The sequence below is a fragment of the Gorilla gorilla genome, chromosome 3 (genome assembly GCF_029281585.2).
Source record: "Gorilla gorilla gorilla isolate KB3781 chromosome 3, NHGRI_mGorGor1-v2.1_pri, whole genome shotgun sequence".
NCBI lineage: Eukaryota > Metazoa > Chordata > Mammalia > Primates > Hominidae > Gorilla > Gorilla gorilla.
The window spans coordinates 11,864,105-11,884,649 of NC_073227.2; the positions used below are offsets into that span (position 1 = coordinate 11,864,105).

The window sequence follows — 20,545 nt, forward strand, 5'->3', positions numbered from 1 at the left end:
ACCCTGCTGGACTCTTAATTAATTGTCCCACTGAGAATGCCATTGGTTTCCTCCTGGGATCCAAACTAATCACACAAGACTAGATGATGGAGAGCTGCCAAGAAAGCATGGGGCGGTGGCGGGGACGGAGGGGAAGCGTTTTGAGCCCATCAGGGCAGGTGACAGGAAAGAAGCAAACCCGAGAGGGGCCGAGTCCCTGGGCGGGCGGCAGGGCTGGAGCGTGAACAGCAGCGACGGATGCGTCTCGAGGGAAAAACGCGGCGGGAGAGAATGAGGGGAAGGCAGGAAGGAAGGGGCAGGGAGACCCAGCGCCGGGGAAGGAAGACACGAAGAGGGTGAGGAAGGAACCCCGGCCTAAAGGGTGAAGGCGGCGGCTGGGACAGGGCCAGAGGCGCAGGCCGGGGCCGGGCAGCTCCTCCTCTCGTGCCAGTGGTGCCTCCGGTCCCGCCCTCGCTGCTGCCCGCGCTCCGGGAGGGGCAGACCCGCTGGACGCCGCAGTCACCGCGCCGCCTTCGCGGGCGTCCCGGGGCCCGGAGGGAACGGCCTTTCCTGGCTGTCCCCGTGGCTTCGCTGCGGGAACTCACGCCGCCCCCGAAGCTGCCGCCAGCTCCGGGCATCTGCCCACCCGAAAAGCCAGGGCGCCGGGGCCTGACTCCCCACACCCAGGTTTCCCGGGCACAGAGACCCAACGGGAGCGGGACTTCCTCGGACACCGACGGCGAAGGACAGAGACAGCCCAGGCAGGGGCGGCTCCTCCCGGCCACACCGACCTGCCCTTCGGAGGGTGTCCCGGGCCGGCGGAGGCAGAGAAAACCAGCTTGCGGGAACGCAGTCGCTCCCTGCACCAGGGCCGGGCCAGTGCGGGTACACACCGCGCGTACCAGGGCCGTCGCGCCCCCAACGGAAGTCCCGCCCCCGGCCGTGGAGGCCCCGCCCCTCGCTTCCTCCCATCCCTGCTTCCCTGGCAGTCCCGTTACCACGCTGTCCCGACGCGAAGGCCGTCGCCCCGCCCCGTGCCCCGCCCCCGCATCACCCCGCCCCCGCATCACCCCGCCCCAACCCCACCCCCTTGGCCCCGCCTCACTTTAAGTTCGCCCCGCCCCTCTCCGTCCCCGCCCCTCCTCCGGCCTCGGCCCCGCCCCCGCCTCGACCCCGGGGGGCGGTGGCTGCCGAGGCGACCGTTGCGCGCGCGGGCGGTGGCGCGGGCCGAAGCGCCCGGAGCGGGAGCGAGCGGCGCGGCCCGGTAGGTGTGCGGGGCCGGGGCGGGGGCAGGGCGCGCCGCCTCCGCTCTTTCTTTCGTCTCCGGGGCGCGCGCCCGCGCTCTCCGCCTCCCGGCCGACCCCGGCCAGCCCTGCGCGGCGCCCGTCCCCTCGGGGTCGCCGCCCGCCCGCCCTGCCTTTTGTTCGCCGGCCTGACTCAGGCTCCTGGTCCCGGGCCCGGCGCGGGGCGGGGCGGGGCCGGGCGGGGGCGGGCGGCGCGGGGCGCGGGCCTGTGGGGCCTCCGGCCGGGCGGGTGCGCGGCCTCCTGGGGCCCTGCGCTGTGAGGCCCGCCCGGGCCCTTGGCGGGACCCGCGGGGGCGGCGCCGGGCAGGGGGTCACGCGGGCGAGTTGCGCCCGGGAGCGCTGGGAAGGTTCCCTCGTCGGACTCCACGAGCGGCCGCTTTGTTAGGGCAGAAGCTGCCTCCCGAGACCCGAACTCCAGACCCACTGCAGCGACCTGGGGTCGCCTCAGCCGCGGTGCCGCGATTGTGCAGTGTAGACAGAGGGGTCCCAGAGCCGTGCGGTGTAGACAGAGAGGGGGCCCAAAGCTGTGGAATGGGGACAGAGAGGGGACCCAGAGCTGTGGAGTGTAGACAGAAAGGGCGCCCAGAGCCATGGAGTATAAACAGTGGAGTGTAGACAGAGAGGGGGCCCAGAGCTGTGGAGTGTGGACAGAGGGGGCCCAGAGCTGTGGAATGTAGACAGAGAGGGGGCCCAGAGCCGTGGAGTGTAGACAGAGAGAGGGCCCAGAGCCATCTAGTGTAGACAGAGAGGGGACCCATAGCTGTGGAGTGTAGACAGAGTCTCATAGCCGTGCAGACAGAGAAGGGGCCCAGAGCCGTGGAGTGTAGACAGTGGAGTGTGGACAGAGAAGGGGCCCATCGCCGTGGAATGTGGACTGTGGAGTGTAGACAGAGCCATGGAGTGTAGACAGATAGGGGGCCCCGAGCCATGAAGTGTAGACAGTGGAGGGTGAACACAGAGGGAGCCCAGAGCCGTGGAGTGTGGACAGAGAGGACCACCTGGCCTCTCACCTGCCTGGTCACTTGCTGGGAATGTGTCCCTGGGCAGGTGACCACCTTCTCTGTGCCTGAGTTTCCTCATTGGACCTGTCTTTGGGGCTGCTGCAAGGGCTAAGAGTGTCTTTGTCTGAAGTTCTCAGCATGGTCCATGCTGTCCTGTGCAGGGCCCTTCTGAGGCCACAGGGACGTGCAGGATGGCCGGCAAGGCCTGCACAGAAGGGGTGCTGGGGGGCCTTCCCAGGCAAGGCAGCAGCCCCACCATTCACAGCAAGGAGACTACCAAGGAGGGCAGAGAGGCGGCTTTGGGCAGCAAGGGCTACTGGGGTGGAGTCCTGCTGGCCTTCCCCTAGAGAAGGGGCTGAGGCCTGCCCCTAGAGAAGGTGACGTGGGGAGGGCAGAGCGATGCTGAGTAAGGGGGAACCAGTTTATATTTCACTTTAGAAAGTAACTGTCACAGTGCGAAGTTTCTTCCCCTGAAAAAGCGATATAAAAAGGTCCATCGTGGCCAGTGCTTTTGGGGACTTGAGATGGTGGGTATCCGGTGCCCGGGCCCTGCGTGGTGCCTCAGCTGGATGCTCCGCAGGTGGGGGAGGCCATGTTGGCTGAGGGCAGGGGCTCAGGCAAGGGCAGTGGGGTGGCTGAGCCTGCACAAGTTGGTGCACCCCTGTCTGGGTCTTTTTCTTAAAACTGCAAGTCCAGCCTTGTCTCTGAGACCTCCTGAGGCTGGAACCTGCCATCAGACAGGCTTACAGTTCTAGCCCTGGTAACTGCAATGATGCGGATGCCTCTGTGACTGGCAGAGCAGAGGGAGGAGCGACAGGGCAGTGGTGACAGGAGGTCTCAGGGAGGCTGACAAAGACAAGGGCGGAGGAAAGGCCCCTTACGTGGACTGGAGGTGCAGTACTGACCTGTGGAGTGCTCAGGAGAGGGCAGGGGCGGCGCAGCCTGAGGGCATGTCATGGGGAGGGTCAGGAGGTGGGAGGGAGGCACTGGACAGGGACTGCAAAGAGGGAATCCAGGGTCAAGGGCTGGCTCCCTTTCTGCCCTGTTTAGGATGAGGGTCTCGGGGAAGAAGGGGTGGCCAGACCAAGGAGACCTGTGGCGCTGGGAGCTGGGACTCAGTGAGGTCCTGGAGGTGGTGAGGGCCCAGAGGGGACAGCTGGTGACCCAGCCAGCCTGGCTGCTGCTGTGGGAAGGTCGGGGGTAGAGGAGATGGAGGACAGGCTGAGGCTGCCGCTAGTCAGCGCTTCCGGCTGATGGAAGGAGGCTGAGCGGGTTCTGCAGGCCTGGTTGACAGTGTGTGGATCACATTGTCTTTGGACCTTTATTTTTGTCTGAGACTGACCAAGCAAAACAATCAGGCTGGGCTGGGTGCAGTGACTTAACGCCTGTAATCCCAGCACTTTGGGAGGCTGAGGCAGGTGGATCACCTGAGGTCAGGAGTTCGACACCAGCCTGGCCAACATGGTGAAACCCCGTCTCTACTGAAAATACAAAATTATTCGGGTGTGGTGGCAGACGCCTGTAATCCCAGCTACTCGGGAGGCTGAGACGGAAGAATCGCTTGAACCTGGGAGGCGGAGGTTGCAGTGAGCCAAGATTGCGCCATTGCACTCCAGCCTGGGTGACAAGAGCAAAACTCTGTCTCAAAAAAAAACAAAAAAACAAAAAACAAAAAGCTCCATCTCAAAAACAAAGACCACCACCACCACCAACAAAAAACAGGCTGAAGGAATAAACAACTCATTAGTTACGACTTAACACATGCAGGGCTTCAAGCACACAAAATCCTAAAGCCCAGACCATTTTACATTTTATTTGAATTTGGTGGAATTCCTAGAAACATTTCCCTTCCCAGTTGTATGAGTTTCCTATTGCTGTGTAACAAAGCACCGCTCACTTAGTGGCTGAAAATGGCAAAAGTTTATTCCCCCTAGTTGGGCTGACACTGGTGTCATCGTCAGCTGGCCAAGCTCCCTCCCGAGGCACTGGAGGAGAACTGTTGGCCCGCCCCAGTCAGCTTCTGGAGGCTGGAGGAAAACTGCCCCCCTGGTCAGCTTCTGGGGGCTGGAGGAAAACTGCCCCCCTGGTCAGCTTCTGGGGGCTGGCCTCATTCCTTGGCTCCCAGCTCCTGCCCTGCCTCCATTATCACATCGCTGTCTTTCTCCTCCTCTTTATTTTCTCTTTTTAGAGACAGGATCTCACTTTGTTGCCCAGGTGGAGTGCGGTGGCACAATCATAGCTCACTACAGCCTTGAACTCCTGGCTCAAGCCATCCTCCTGCCTCAGCCTCTTGAGTAGCTGGGACCCCGGGCATGTGCCACCATGCCCAGCTAATTTTTTCTGTTTTTTTTTTTTTAGTAGAGATGGGGTCTCACTATGTTGCCCAGGCTGATCTTGAACTCTTAGCCTCAGGTGATCCTCCTGCCTTAGCTTCTCAAAGGGTTGGGATTGCAGGCACGAGCCACCGCGCCTAGCCTCTGTCTTCCTCTGACATGTTCAAATGTCCAGGATAATCTCCTTGTCCTGGGAGCCTTAGTTTACTCACATCTGCAGATCCGTATTGCCGTATGGCTTTCACAGTCCCAGGGATTAGGGCCTGGATATCTTTGGGGATCGCTATTCAGCCTACAGCAGGCTCCTCACTTGTCTTCGAAATGACTTCACTTTTCCCATTGTGTGCGAGGAGCACCTGTCTCATGCCTCTTCTCCGGGATGGGCAGGGTTTGTCCAGGGAAGGTCCCTGTGGTTTCACTTCCCTGCCCTTGGGGAGAGGCGGGAGCCGTCCTGGAAATAGGTGTCGTGGGAAGGAAGACAAGCTTTGCTCAGGATGCAAGCCCCAGTCATGAGAGGTTGTGGGAGGTCACTCATGCTGTGCCTTTTTAGGAGGTGGGGTCGTTACCAGTTCCAAACTGGATACTCCACACAGTGCTCATGCAGTTTTACCTGTGCTTTTTGGGGGCCACCGTTGCAGAAGTTGCCTAGATCCTTCCATGAAGGAGCCTCTTGCCTCGGGCTCCGGGCAAGGAACTCTTGTGTTAGAAGTTCCCTTCTTCTGTGTCTTTTAAGGTCTGGACTTCAGTGAAAGAGAAAAGAAACATCTAGTTTGTTCTTTCTGTTTTTCTTTTCTTTCAGCTTTTCCATGGACTTGCTGTCCCCAACTCTGTAATCATGGTGAAACCCGATATGCATACACACTCTACTCACATATCTTTTCCTACATCTTTGTGTCCCTTAGCAGTGATCTTAGTTGTCTTTCCAGCATGCCTGAAAAAGGGCTGAGTCTGTGGATTGAAGCGTCCAGTCGTAGGCATTCTCTTGCCCTGCCTGGCCGCAGCCCCCAGAGGCGGGATCCTAAGTGGTCTGTTTTCTCAGGCATTTACTGCTGTAGAAGCTGCTCCTTTAAAGCTTAAGACATTATTTTTTTATTTCTCCCAAAGGCCGAGGGGAGGTTTAGCTCTCCTCTGTCCCACCAGCCTCCCTGTCCCTCTGTGTGCCATCATAATCACATCACATTTTTGGTGAAATCTACAGTCCTTGCTCTTGTGTGACTGTAAGCATTGCTCATTACTGAGCCAAGGAGTGCCCTGAGCACAGGTCCTCTCGCACAGCCCTGTGGATTAGCATCTTCTAATCACCCACCTATCAAAATGGTTTGTTTTTCATTGCATCCAGGACACTAGCCCCATCCCCACTCCTTTGTGATTGGGAGCCTTCTCCCTGCTCTCGTTTGCCCTGGTCTCCGGGAGACCTGCTGCGCTGCTGTCACCCGCATTTCCCGCTGCTGTCCTCCATCTGTGGGGCTCCCTGTGCGCTGGGTCCTGCTCTTCTCTCTCTGCTTGGCTCACTCCTCGTTTTGCTGAAGTCCTACTCTTTTGATACCTAAGAAACATCACATAGGTATTTTTTTTTGTCCTTGATTTAGAAAACATCTTTATTTTACTCTCCAATTACCTTTTAACTTAGCTGGGTATAAAATTTTAGACAATGATTTTTTCGGAATCTTGAAAATGTTGCTTCATTGCATTTGGTTTCTGTGCTGTTGAGGTCTGATGCCATTCTGATTTCAGTTCTTCTGTGTGTGATCTCTCCTGCCTCAAGCTCATAGAAGCGGCTCTTTTCTCTCAGTGTTCTGAGAAGCCCGATCATGGCATCTGCTTCCGTTTATTGTGCTGGGCACTCCGTGGGCCCTTTCAGTCTGAGGATAGAAGTTTTTAAATTTCAAAGATAATTTTCTTTCAGTTTTGCTGTTTTCTCTTTCTGGAACTTTTATTTGGAGGTTGGACCTCCTAGGTTGATCCTCCAATTCTCTTTTTTCTCATCTTGTTGATCTCTTTGATGTTTGTTCAATTTTTTTTTTTTTAAGAGACGGAGTCTCACTCTTTTGCCCAGGCTGGAGTGCAGTGGTGCAGTCATAGCTCGCTGCAGCCCCAAACTCCTGGGCTCAAGCGATCCCCCTGCCTCAACCTCCTGAGTAGCTGGGAACACAAGCATGCACCCCCACAACTGGCAATTTTTACTTTTCATTTTATTTTTTCATAGTCTTGTCATGTTGCGCCTTTGCTGTTTCTAAGAAGTCAGTCACTCTGGTAGCTGCGTTGCTCCTTTGTGTTATATGATGAGGTGCTCTCAAGCTCCTCCTGGGATTTTTGGCTTCCAGCAGTTTGATTGTGATGTTCTTAGGAGGGTTTGCTTTGTATTTGTCCTGCTCAGGGTTTGTTGAACTTCTTGGATGTGTAATTTTTCACCATCTTCAAACTGCTATTAAGTTTCGTGCATTTTAAAATTTCAGTTACAGTAGTTTTTATTTCTAGAATTTTCACTTATTTTTTATGGTTGCCATTTCTCTGCTCTGTCATTTGTTTATTGTGATCATACTGTCGTTAAATCTTTGAACACATACTAGCGGCTTTAATGTTCTTCTCTGCTAATTTCAATCTCAGGATCAATTTCTATTGGCTTCTTCCGACTATGGGCCACATCTTCCTGTTTCTTTGAACATCTAGTCTTATTGGATGGTGTACTAGACATTGTAGATGGTGACTGTAGTGACTTCTTTTTTCTGAAGAGTGTTGATTTTTGTTCTGGAAGTTAATTTGTCTGGACTCAAATGAAAATCTCTGCTGCGGTCTCTGCTTGGTGCTGTTGACCTTCCGGCCGCCTCCTTCTGCTGGACTCTGGGGTCTCTCTGTGCGTGGATGGCTCACCACTGGCTGGGACCTAGGCAGAATTTACTAACAGATCTCACGACTGCCTCTTCCCCAGTGACCTCCTTTCTGAGATATGTCCCTCACTGTTCAGCCACCCAGCCCTCCCCAAGCCCTATCTTGGACTCTTCAAGCTGGGAGGATCACGACTTCTACCTGTGCTCTAGCCATTTTTAGAAACACATGTTTTAGTTGGTGCAGCTCTCTCCTTTCAGGGGACAACTCCCCTCCACTTTCTGCCTGCTTTTCATAGCTCTCCAGGACCTGCCAGAGTTGGTTTTTGTATCTTGTGTCTGGTTGGAACTTGATTTAGCAGCGTGGGAGGATGTGGGAACTGTCAATTTACGGATAGAGCTGCTGGCACTTTGATTAGTAGCCAGGCATTGGTCTTTGGCAGTTTGCTTGTTTTTCTCATAGAGCGTTCAAGTGATCAGGGAGTGAGCACTCCAGCTGAAAGAAAGTTCTTCCCCTACCAACACCTGACTTCCGTATCTTAAGTGTTAGCCTAGAATAGATGCATTTCCTGGATAGGTCAACTAACCTGACTAGCCTGGTGGCAGAGAGACTGTGCGTCCTTTATTGCCTTCCTCTGATGCGAGCACCATAAGGATAGGGCCTATGGGCTCTTCTTTGACTTTCCAGAGGCCCATGACCCCTGGACCCCTGGACCCCACGCAGGTGTGCTAGGCTGGGGCTCCTTCAGGCTCACTGAGGGTGGGAGGAAAGGCTCAGCCTGGCCTGTGGCTGCTGTTCCGCGGTCTTCACCTCACCCCCACAGTCTTTTCTAACTCTGTGCTGCAGTTTGTCTATAAAATAAGGTTGTTGTGAGGTTTAAATAGCATGATGTGTGGAAAACGGTTAGGAGCAGTGGCTGATACCTGGGAGTCCTGGTCACCATTAGCGATGGTGCTGGTGGCATCGCTGCAGGCTTGCACTCTGGCTGCTGGGAACAGGTGCTCGCCTCGGAGGCACACAGGCCTTCACTGAGTGCATCTGGGTCTGGCCCCCACTGTGTGCCAGGCTGCTGGAGACAGCAGTGCCGCGGGCTCTGCTGAGCTGGAGTGCAGTGAAGGTGCTTTAGGCAGGGTGAGGGGCTGGCTTGCCCCGCCTGCCAGAGCCCCCTGCACTCCAGGGGCCTGGAGTCCAGCCTGGGAGTTAGTAGACGATCGTGTGGAAGAGGGACAGCTCTGTGGATTCCAGCCTTTAGCAGCCAGATTCCTCCCTGCGAGGCTGGGGACGTTGGCCCTGGGAGGAGGAGGACTGCCTGGGAGGAGGAGGACTGCCTGGGCCCGCCCCTCCTAGGAGTTCCTGTGCCTGCTGGCACAAATTATCACCAGCGAGGGGCTAGCCCAGTAGCAGCCCCTGGTCCCGTCACAGTTCTGGAGACCGGAAGCCTGAAGTCAAGGTGTGGCAGAGCCGTGACCCCTCTGAAGGCTTTAGGGGGAGACCCTTCCTGCCTCTCCCAGCTGCCAGGGCTCCCGGCATTGCTAGGCTTGTGTTTGCATCGCTCCAGTCCCTGCCTCTGTCCCCACGTGGCATTCTCTCACGTGGCTTTCTCTGGGTCTGTGTCTCCCTTTTGCCTCCCTCTTTTACAGAAACCTGTGATTGCATTTAGGACCCACCTGGGAAATTCAGGATCATTGCCTCATCTCAGAATCCTTAACATAATCCTTTTCCAAATAGGGTCACAATCACAGCTTCTGGGGATTGGGCCCTGGTATCTTTGAGGCTGCCGTTTGCCCCACTGCACCTGCCTAGACCTGGGGGTGGTGAGGAGCCACGTGAGGAGGTCACAAGGGCACAGCGCTTCAGGCCCCAGGAGCCTCCCCGGCTGCCCTCCTCTGTAACACGGGGTCTGTCCCCGGCTGCCCTCCTCTGTAACACGGGGTCTGTCCCCGGCTGCCCTCCTCTGTAACACGGGGTCTGTCCCGGCTGCCCTCCTCTGTAACACAGGGTCTGTCCCTGCTGCCCTCCTCTGTAACACGGGGTCTGTCCCCGGCTGCCCTCCTCTGTAACACGGGGTCTGTCCCCGGCTGCCCTCCTCTGTAACACGGGGTCTGTCCCGGCTGCCCTCCTCTGTAACACGGGGTCTGTCCCCAGCTGCCCTGTGGGCAGGACGGGTGCACAGCTTGTCCTTAACGCTTGGTGCTGAAGAGGCTCACAGTACTGTGAACATTGGCAATGATTTTATTGTCTTTCTGAGAGTGGATAAGATACTAAAAGCAAAAGGACCCCTTCAGGCCTAGTGCACACAAAACAAACAGTGGTGGAACCCTCTGTGTCTTTTTCCCTTGAATCCTGTAGGTGGGTGACCAGGTGTCGGTGAATAGGAGACTCACATGTAGGAGGCTGGTTGGAAATAAGACCCATTTGTTGATGAGAAAAATTGATTTCAGTCTTTCTGGGGTGTTTTGGGCTAAGGAGAGGCCCGCCAGGGCCAGGGATGGAGAGTGAGGCCGGGGTCCGAGGCCCGGGGATGGAGAGTGAGGCCGGGGTCCGAGGCCCGGGGATGGAGAGTGAGGCCGGGGTCCGAGGCCCGGGGATGGAGAGTGAGGCCGGGGTCCGAGGCCCGGGGATGGAGAGTGAGGCCGGGGTCCGAGGGCCGGGGATGGACAGTGAGGCCGGGGTCCGAGGCCCGGGGATGGAGAGTGAGGCCGGGGTCCGAGGGCCGGGGATGGAGAGTGAGGCCGGGGTCCGAGGGCCGGGGATGGACAGTGAGGCCGGGGTCCGAGGGCCGGGGATGGACAGTGAGGCCGGGGTCCGAGGGCCGGGGATGGACAGTGAGGCCGGGGTCCGAGGCCCGGGGATGGAGAGTGAGGCCGGGGTCCGAGGGCCGGGGATGGAGAGTGAGGCCGGGGTCCGAGGGCCGGGGATGGACAGTGAGGCCGGGGTCCGAGGGCCGGGGATGGACAGTGAGGCCGGGGTCCGAGGCCCGGGGATGGACAGTGAGGCCGGGGTCCGAGGCCCGGGGATGGAGAGTGAGGCCGGGGTCCGAGGGCCGGGGATGGAGAGTGAGGCCGGGGTCCGAGGGCCGGGGATGGACAGTGAGGCCGGGGTCCGAGGGCCGGGGATGGAGAGTGAGGCCGGGGTCCGAGGGCCGGGGATGGAGAGTGAGGCCGGGGTCCGAGGCCCGGGGATGGAGAGTGAGGCCGGGGTCCGAGGCCCGGGGATGGAGAGTGAGGCCGGGGTCCGAGGGCCGGGGATGGAGAGTGAGGCCGGGGTCCGAGGCCCGGGGATGGACAGTGAGGCCGGGGTCCGAGGCCCGGGGATGGAGAGTGAGGCCGGGGTCCGAGGGCCGGGGATGGAGAGTGAGGCCGGGGTCCGAGGGCCGGGGATGGACAGTGAGGCCGGGGTCCGAGGGCCGGGGATGGAGAGTGAGGCCGGGGTCCGAGGCCCGGGGATGGAGAGTGAGGCCGGGGTCCGAGGCCCGGGGATGGAGAGTGAGGCCGGGGTCCGAGGGCCGGGGATGGAGAGTGAGGCCGGGGTCCGAGGCCCGGGGATGGACAGTGAGGCCGGGGTCCGAGGCCCGGGGATGGAGAGTGAGGCCGGGGTCCGAGGGCCGGGGATGGAGAGTGAGGCCGGGGTCCGAGGGCCGGGGATGGACAGTGAGGCCGGGGTCCGAGGGCCGGGGATGGAGAGTGAGGCCGGGGTCCGAGGCCCGGGGATGGAGAGTGAGGCCGGGGTCCGAGGGCCGGGGATGGACGGTGAGGCCGGGGTCCGAGGGCCAGGGATGGACAGTGAGGCCGGGGTCCGAGGCCCGGGGATGGAGAGTGAGGCCGGGGTCCGAGGCCCGGGGATGGAGAGTGAGGCCGGGGTCCGAGGCCCGGGGATGGAGAGTGAGGCCGGGGTCTGGGCTGTGCTTGTCCTTTGCTGTCCTTTACCTGCCACTGTGGGTTTTGTCCAAGGAAGCAGGTATGAGGGAATGAAGGGGTGGGGGGGCGCAGAGGTGACATGTCCAGGTGGGGTGATGGGGGACCTCCGAGGCGCCAGCAAGGAGGAGGAGAAGAACATGGACGTTGGAATGAGCCAGGTTTAAACACAGCCTCTCTCCAGGGCTAGACTTGCCAGGTACAGTTGCCGCACAGCATTTGGGGCGCACTCATACTAGGAAGTTGTCGTGTATCTGAGATTCACATTTAACTGGGTATCCTGTATTTTTTTTTTTTTTTCTAAATCTGGCAACTCCATTTATAGTCTCACTCTGCGCAGATTTAAAAACCACAAACAGAAGTAAATATCAAGTAGAGATAAAAAGGGAAAGTCAAATACAAATGGAAAGGAAGAATTGAGGAGGTTTGACCTTCAGTGTTCCAAAGATACTGAAATAGTGTTTGTTTCTGGAATCAGAAAGTTTCATCAGCTGTGGCGCACGGGGGTATCCTGGAGGGCTGTGGCCTCCGTGTGTCCTGTTCACTTTTCCTGAAGCCACGTCATCACCAGGCCGGTGTCCAGAGTGACCTCACAGGGCCCGCTCTGCTGGACTGACCGCAGGGTCAGGTTGGCGCCTGTGACGTGGCTTTGGGCCCTGGCTGTTGTGGTCTGGGGTGGGTGGGGTTGGGGGCTTGGCTCCCGCTCTTGTCTGAGTGTCTTTGTGGTGTGGTGCTTCTGCAGGATTGGAGTTTCTGGAGTTCACGTTGTGTGGCCTTCAAAACCACAGAGACACAGGCAGGGGCCTGCTGTGCTCAGCCCCTCCCAGCCTCTTGTGACTGGTGGGCTCTGCTCCCCCTGCTTACAGAAGTGGTTCCTCCTGCCCCTTGCAGGGGGGCCTGTGTGTGCGCCCGCAGCACCACATCAGAAAGCCCCGGAAGGCTGTGGGGTGACGTCTCTGTGCATGAGAAGGGAGGCGCCCCAGGAGTGAACAGGCACAGCCGGAGTGTGGGGCCCCTGCTCTGTGGCTAGGTTCTCAGAGCCTGGAGGCTGGGGGTGTTGGAGGAGTCACTGGGGGCCTCAGGTAGGAGGTGAGCTATGAGCTGAGCCAGAGTCGTGTGGGGAGGAGAGAGGGCCCGTTTCAAGAGAGAGTGATTTTTGCAAATGGTGTCCTCCTGCATGGCCTGGCCCTGCTGTGCACTGTGGCATTGGGCTGTCTTAACTGTCTGTGACCCCGGGGCAGCTGGCCCTGGGAGTTCAGGACCGTCACCGGTTGCCTGTTCATAGTTGCCCACCTGGAGCTGCTGCAGAAGCCACGAGACAGTTCTTGAATGAATAAACGAATGAATGAGTGAGCAGGAAAATCATGGGGCCACGAGGAAGTGGGTCTGACCGAGGGGGATGTTGAGGTTTGGGGAGGGACCCAGTGAGAGAGCCTCAAGAGGCTGGACCCAGTGGGACAGGTGCTTGGGCAGGGATTAGGAAGTGGGGAAGGACAAAGCGCTGGCAGCTGTGGGCAGGAGGAGGGTCAGGGCAGGGTGGGCCGGCAAGTGCGGTACAGCGGGGAGTCCAGCAGGAGGTGTGGCCACCATGCAAGGTGAGCCTCGGTACAGCGACCTAGGCAGGGAGGATGTGGGAGGGCCTCCGACTGGAGGGGGACACAGGTGACAGCCACAGGGTGCCTGCTGGCTCCTCCAGTCTCACCTCTGTGGCCCTTGCTGGAGGACACTGGAACCAGCAGTGCTGTATGTCAGCATCTGTGCAGATACTCTGTCCCTGGAGGCTCTTTTGCTTCATGGACTCTTGGTCCTTGGAGGATCCTGCAGAGTTTCCCCTCCTTGGGAGAAGCCCCCTCCTCTTCCTCAGCAACTTGAGCTTGCTCTGGTAGTGGGGGGAACCAGAGGCAGGAGGAACTAAGCCAGCTTGTCTCCCTGGGTGCCTGGCTTCCCCTCGCCCCACAGACCTGCCCCTGATGTGTTCTCTAGAAGTAAAACGGAGCTACAGAAGCTAAAGCCAGTGTTCGCACTTTATGTGATTAGTATTAGTGTGATGTTAGCACAACTGCTTCTTCAACTTTATATGACTTTGTGAATGCTACTTCCTTTTACTGTTGCTGGACTGTAATAGTATATACCTTTTTCTCAAGTGTTCAAAGAAACGAAGCATTCTGAAAGTTGCCAGTCTTTAATTTCTTCTTTACCTCTTATTTCTTTCCCCTAATCATTCATATTTGCCATACTTCTGAATTCTAAAAACTGCATTATTTTTTGAGTGAGTTCTCTTCTAAGCACTGAATTGCTGTGTTGCTGCCTAGCAATGTGTGGGATCTTTCTGAGACTGACAATGGAAGAGGAAGAAAGCGCATTTGCTCCATGAGGCCGGAATTGAGGCATTTAATGTGTGTGTCCCTGATGCTCAGCCTCTTGGTTTCTTTGGATTTGAAATGTTAAAACCTCAAGAAGTGACATTTATAAAAAACCCATGAAAAACTATGCATGATGACAAAATGCTGACCTGGGACATTTTATGTATCGTACTTTTCAGTTCAGCCTAATGTATTATTCAAAAACTATGCATATTTATTCAAAAACTACTCATAATGTTGGTGGCTGCTGACCTGCTGCCTAAACGTAGGTTATTAGTATTCAGATTCAGGAGACTAAAGCTACCCAGGAACTGAGACACTCTTGAGAACCAGGTAGTTTTTGTTAGTGGAAATGTGAGCTTTGAGGGAGGCCGCTTTCTCCCGGGAGTGTGCTGGTGGAGAGGGAGGCAGCTGGGGCTGCGCTGTAGAGCCCGGACTGCAGTCAGCCAGCCTGGCTTTGAATCCTAACTGCCTCCAGTCGTGGTGCTGGAGCCTCGGTTTCCTCATTTGTAAAACGGGATAATTAGACTTCGCTTGTGAGATTATGATCAGTTCGGCTTCTTTTTAGCCGCTTTTCCCCATTCTGTAGGGTTTGTCTCTGGTGTATCTGGCGTGATTTCCTTAATCACCTCCTCACAGAGTAGATTTCAGGGACCATTTTTGAAACTACCTGCTATACATTGCCACCTAGATATAAGTACAGCACCATTTTGTGCTTATAGCAGGAACGGCAGCAAGTCAAACGACCCTGGAGCTATTTTGCATCACGTGGCACGTTGGTTCGCTGCCGCTGTGCAGCACACCGCGTCTGTAGCTGCTAGGCTTCTGGGATCAGGAGTCATGCCTGGTGAGGCTCACGCAGGGCTGTGATCAAGGCGTTGGCCAGGGCTGTGCATGAGGATTCGCTTCCATGCACACTCGTGTGGCTGCTGGCAGCCTCAGAAGATCCACTTCCAGGGTCGCTAATATCGCTGTTGGAAGACCTCACGTCCCTGCTGGCTGTTGGCCAGAGACATCCATTCCTTGTCACGTGGGCGGCTTCCTTGGGCAGCCCACAGCCAGGCAGTGACTTCCCTGAGAGGGAGTGAGGGAGAGCATGAGCGAGACGAAAGCCATGGTCTTTTGGTAACCTCATCTTGGAAGTGACATCCTATCTCTTTTGCACATTCTGTTGGTTAGAAGCGAGTCGCTAGGTCCAGCCTACACCCCAGCGGAGGGACTGCAGGGGCAGGATGACCAGGAGGTGGTGTCATGGGGGCCATCTCAGAGACCAGCTGTCACTGTGCACCTGCTGGTCCCAGAGACTCATGTCCCTCCCATGTACAAAATACACTCCCCGCAAGGTCCTTCCATGACAGCATCTGCTCAGAGTCCCGCGTCATCCTCTAAACTGGCTCTAGGTGGGCTGAGATGCAGCTCCTGGGGTGCATGGTACCCCGGTCTATTGACCTGAACTAGAGAGACACGCTGTCAGCTCATCCAACCACAGCCACGGTGCCATCATGGCAAGCACCACAGGCCAGACCTTCCTGTTCAAAATGAGGGAAAATGGAGGCAGGAAGGAGCCTCAGGTGGGCCTCACTTCCGAGACCCAGCCTGGCAGATGGTGGCAGTTCCTTGTTCAAGTGTCATGATTTGGGGCTGATAACTGTCCCTCTGCCCTCGGAGGCTTTGATTCCTCTCTCTGACTCATGCTTCCCTTTGTCTGAAACACAGCAGCTGCTTGTAGTTGAGTTGTTTTCTCAGCCTGCTTCCTGCTGATAGGATTTCGGGGTCCAGCACCCACTTTTTATTTTGTATTGTCTCTGACCCTTGTAGTTCAAGCTGGCAGTGATAGTTCTAACTTTATGGGCCTCCTGGGAGTCTCACTGGTGTCCATTCCATCAGGCACGAGCCATACCTGGCATCCCTCTGAGATGAGCCCTGCTCTGCCTTGGGGTCCTGAAGGGTGAGAACTAATGCCCATAAGCTTCTCAGGGCCTGGCTATTCCGTGAGAGGCTGTGAGGCCCACCCTTCGTCTCTTTACGGAGGCTCCAGCCATCTTGTTGGTGCTCAGCACACAGCACCGTTCTCTTGATGTCACATGCACAGCAGGCTTGCCTTGGACAGGAGCGGAAGGAGGAGCTGGCTGGCTGGAGCGTTGGGGGCCGCCTGGCAGTGGGCTGCTCAGAGGAGAGTCGGTGGCAGGAGGTGCGATGACGATGACATGAGTTTAGAGGAGGGTGTGGAGACGAGGAGACGGATGCAGGCATCACTCCACCATGGGGAGTGTGAGTGTGGGGGCAAAGGCTGACTTGGGATAAGCGGCACAGCCTTTCTACCCCTGTGTCATCTACATTTCTTTAGCATAACTGGAGTTGAATATTTGGGCTCCTGTCCTGCCTTGCTTGTAGACATGTGGCACCCTCTGCTTCTCAGTCAGGCACTGGCCTTGATGACGTTTCCTTCCTTAAACACAAATAGCTGTTGGTCTGCTCTGGCACCGAAGCCTCAGGATCACTGCACGGGGCCTGGGGAGGCAGTAACTGGTGCAGGGGACCGAGCAGGGAGCAGGGAGTGGTCCCGGGTGTCTGAGCCCACCCTCTGTGGCACTCTGCTTCTGTTTGGGTAGGGAATGTCCTGGGGGACGCTGGTGGGTGCGAACAACACAGCTCTTGCCTTGTGAACCCGGCAAGTAGCAACAGCCCTCACTGGAGGAGCTGGGTTGGGCTGGGTAGAGGGGTGATGAGATGATGGGGTGATGGGGTTTGGGGTCAGGGAGTGACGGTGGATTCCAGGTGCGTTTTTGGAGGCTTCTTCCTAGCCCCTCATTTTAGGCAACTAAGCAATGTGCCAGGGTGGGTTTTCGTCAGTTTCCGATGTTTGGTTTCCTTCTCATCACATCACTCTCTTTTCTGAGTTGGTGCTGACCAAGTTCGTTGTTGATGGATGTGGGGTTTGGGGTGAGCCCATCGTTCACACCTCTTAACTGCCTCCCCCCCACAAGCTTAGGAGCTTTATGGGATGCGTTGCCGCTGGCTGCTTTTCCAGTCCTAGGATACGGCCTTTGCTGATGTGTTGCTGCCGGCTGCTTTTCCGGTCCTGGGATATGGCCTTTGCCGACGCACCTTGCTCTTAGGCAGACTGTCTTGGACATGAGCCCGCGCACCGCTGGGGACAGGCCACGCTCCTGCAGCGTGTGCACACGGCATGAGGTCCGTCTCCATCGAGCCAGCCTGGGGTGGGATTGCTGTGGGTCTGAAGAGAGGAGGCCAGGTAGATTTTCGTAAAACTAGGAATTATTTATTTTATTCATGATTATGACGGCCTTCATGTAAAACCTCATCAACCCTCTTATTTTTACTTTTTTAGTACAAAAAAGTTCTTTTTAGAAAATGTAGAAAACATGCACAGAAATAATTACATTCAGACACTTGAGAAAGTCAAGAATGTTTCAGTCCAATAGGTTCTTGGCACCCTTCCCTCCTTCCCTCACTCGGCAGGCGTGGATCGCGCACCTGCCCTGGGCCGTGGGTGTGCCAGCCTCGAGGCCTCGTGGCCCCTGCTCGTGCCTAGAACTGTGCCTGGCATGGAGAGGGCGCTCCCCACTGTGAAATGTGTGGACAGATGGCAGCCTGTTTCCTTGTGTTAGCAGAACTCCTTTAAGTGCCCTGGTGTTTGGGCGGGAGACGTGAAATTCTACACTCAGAAGGTCCTGCCTGACAAACAGTCCTTTTAAAAAGGGTCCTTCCTTCTTTCTTCCCAAAGTTCCAAAAAGTCTTTTAGAAAGAGCAGGGCATATTTTCCTTACCTGGTGTATTTGGGTTCCAGCCAGACTCACCAGGATGACTGGGGGCGCCTGGGCAGAGGAAGCGTGCCGGGGCTTAGGAAGCATGGCTGGTGTTTGTGCGATTCTTGGAGTGGTACCTTGGTGAGCTGCCCCAGGACCATGCGGTCAGGTGTGCGGGCAGCTCTGGGCCCAGGGGCCGTGTGCACAGTGCCTGTCCATCTGGCGCTGCTAGGGCCCTGGCCCTGAGCTGGTTGGGGAATTGCAGGTCTGCGTCTGCTGTGTTCCTCCCAACGCCTGCAGCACCCCAATTTTTGGCCAGACAGGGCCGGTGCACTTCAGGAGGTGAACAGAAAGAAACACGTGACGATCTCAACAGCCGGCGTTAGTAAGAGGCTGTGTCCTCGACGCGAGGGATTCTGTTCACTGTCACAGGACTCGGGGCAGGTTTAGATGTGAAGCGTGTTGGCTCGGCGCTCTTCTTGCTGCAGGCGGGCCGTGGCACTGAAATGGCGAGGCACCCTCCCCGTTTGCAGATTGTAAGTCTTGGAGCGGGGCTAGCGATTCGTACTTATTTCCGCGGGCGGCTGGGGTGCGAGGTGTATGGGGAGAACAGCTGGTCTGTGGTGCTGTGTGCTCTGGGTGGCCTGTGCAGCCCTGTGATGGTCTCCCCAGGCCACCACCTGGCTGCCTAAGGCCCACGCACCTGCAGGCTCTGTGTTCTTAGGTGTCTGGTGGCAGATTCTCATGCCTTTGTGTGAGACTTGTCTTTTTCTTCTGAAAGTTTTGTGGGACTTTTTTCATCTCCCTGCTCAGGGCTTGGTGGGCCCTTTGCATTCGAAGATTCTTGTCTGCCTTTAGCTCTGGGAAGCGGCTGGCGCCATTCAGGGCTGGGAGCCGCTCTCTCAGGATTGTGCTGCCATCTGTTGCGTCCCGGGTTACCTGTGCCCTCCCAGGCCCTTTGTTAAAGGCTGAGAGGTCTTCCTGGAAGGGACTGTTTTCCTTATGTTGCAGCCTGAGCCTGTGTGGAGTCCCAGATGCGGTCGGCACTCGCAGCACTGCTGAATGACAGGTGTCCGCTGAGGGGAACCGTGCAGGGGAGGAGCTGGGACCTGGGAATGGCAGGTGTCCGCTGAGGGGAACCGTGCAGGGGAGGAGCTGGGACCTGGGAAATGGCAGGTGTCCTCTGAGAAGAGCTGAGTAGGAGAGGAGCTGGGGCCTGGGAATGGCAGGTATCTGCTGAGGGGAACCGTGTTGAGGAGGAGCTGGGGCCTGGGAATGGCAGGTATCTGCTGAGGGGAACCGTGTTGAGGAGGAGCTGGGGCCTGGGAATGGCAGGTATCTGCTGAGGGGAACCGTGTTGAGGAGGAGCTGGGGCCTGGGAATGGCAGGTATCTGCTGAGGGGAACCGTGTGGGGGAGGAGCTGGGACCTGGGAATGGCAGGTATCTGCTGAGGGGAACCGTGTGGGGGAGGAGCTGGGACCTGGGAAATGGCAGGTGTCCTCTGAGGGGAACCGGGCGGGAGAGGAGCTGGGGCCTGGAAGGCCAAGGCAAGGGCTGTCTCCAGTCCACGCTACACCCCAAGAAGGGAAGCGTGGAGAGGTATTGACTGGTGGCTCAGTAAAATGGCCTGGAAGTGGCCTTGGTGATTTCAGAATCTGCCAGCTCACTCCCTTTGGCACCGTGTCCTGCCGTGTCCAGGGCGGGCAGGTCCATGCTGCTCTGGGTCCAGGGAAGGTCTGGGAAGAGTGGCCAGGGACTTGGAGGGCCCCTCAGGTGAATGATGGAGGTGGCTGGATGCAGGGATGGCCAGTGCGGGTCTGCATGGGTGTGTCTTGGGGGGCGGGTGTCAGATCATCTGGTGTGTGTGTCCCTGATGTGGTGGGAGAGGGGGTGCCAGGTGGGTGTTCAGCAGCTGTGGGCACTGTGAGGTGGTGGTGGGGGGAGGCTGCTGGGACATGATGACTATGGGAGGGTGTGAGGCGGGCAGGCACCTGCGGGGGCAGGTCCCAGCTGGAGAAGGTGGCGTGGTGTCTTGCTGTCTCAGGCCCTTCCTCTATGAATCCACGTAAGTGTGGGTAAGCCAAGAATAGCCTGGGTTCAAATCCACCTTTGCCGTTAATTGGCTGTGTGCTGGTAGACAAGTTACTTAGCTTCTCTGTGCCCCCACTCCCTCATCTGCACGCGAGAATTGTAACAGAGCGTTCCTCAGAGCGATGATGGTGTTTAGGATGACATGTGCTGCACAGCAAGTCCTGGCCGTGGCGGCTGCCATTGCAGCCCGTGGGGTCACCCTGGAGGCCGTCATTGCTGATGTTGTGCTGTTCTTGTGCCTCTCTCTCGTCTTCTCGGTGCGCCCAGACTCTCTCTGCCCTCGGAGGACGGCGTCTCTCTCGCCTCACACTGTGTGCACGGGCAGTGTGGACGGGTGCTGGCTTGGTCTTCCCAGCCCTGCCTCGCTCGGGGCATGCTGCATCGTAGCTCAGGGCTAGGACCCATCTCTGTACCTGCAGGTCTTGGGTGCTGCCTGGCATGAGTGGAGGAGTTGATCAGAACAGGACCTTTTATAGGAGGTTTTAACTTTGGAAGGGAATAGAAAAGTGTCATGGCAGCAATATTTATTTCTAGATCACCCTGAGTGTTTTTTCTTTGTTTTGTTTTATTGTCGTCTTTACACCATGAGTTTTTAATGATGAATGAGTGAAGGAGTGACAGTGCGGGTTGAGCATCCCTAATCGAGATGCTCCAGAATCGGAAACCCTCTGACACCGATGTGGCGCCTCAGGCATAGCTGAGCTAGTGACACCTTTGCTTTCTCATGGGTCAGTGTACACAAACCTTGTTTCATGCACAAAATTATCAAAAGTACCGCACAAAATTACCCTCAGGCTGTGTGTATAAGGTGTATATGAAACATAAATGAATTTCCTGTTCAGACCTGGGTCCTATCCAAACATATCTCATTACGTATATACAGATGTTCCGAATCAGAAAAAATCCACAGCACTTCCGGTCCCAAAAATCTCTTCTAAGGGACGCTCAGCCTGTGTGACGTGG

At 57.0% G+C, this 20,545-nt stretch overlaps 1 protein-coding gene across 2 annotated transcripts in view; it reads left to right on the top strand.

Moving 5' to 3' along the window:
* Positions 1-1,113: 1,113 nt before the first annotated feature.
* Positions 1,114-20,545, top strand: part of RGS12 (regulator of G protein signaling 12) — a 148,109-nt gene continuing 128,677 nt past the window's right edge. The window contains exon 1 of one of the 2 annotated variants that reach the window (XM_055384414.2): positions 1,114-1,243. The gene's annotated coding sequence lies outside the window, so the exon portion shown is untranslated. The remainder of the gene's footprint in view (positions 1,244-20,545) is intronic. The other variant, XM_055384418.2, reaches the window with a different exon arrangement.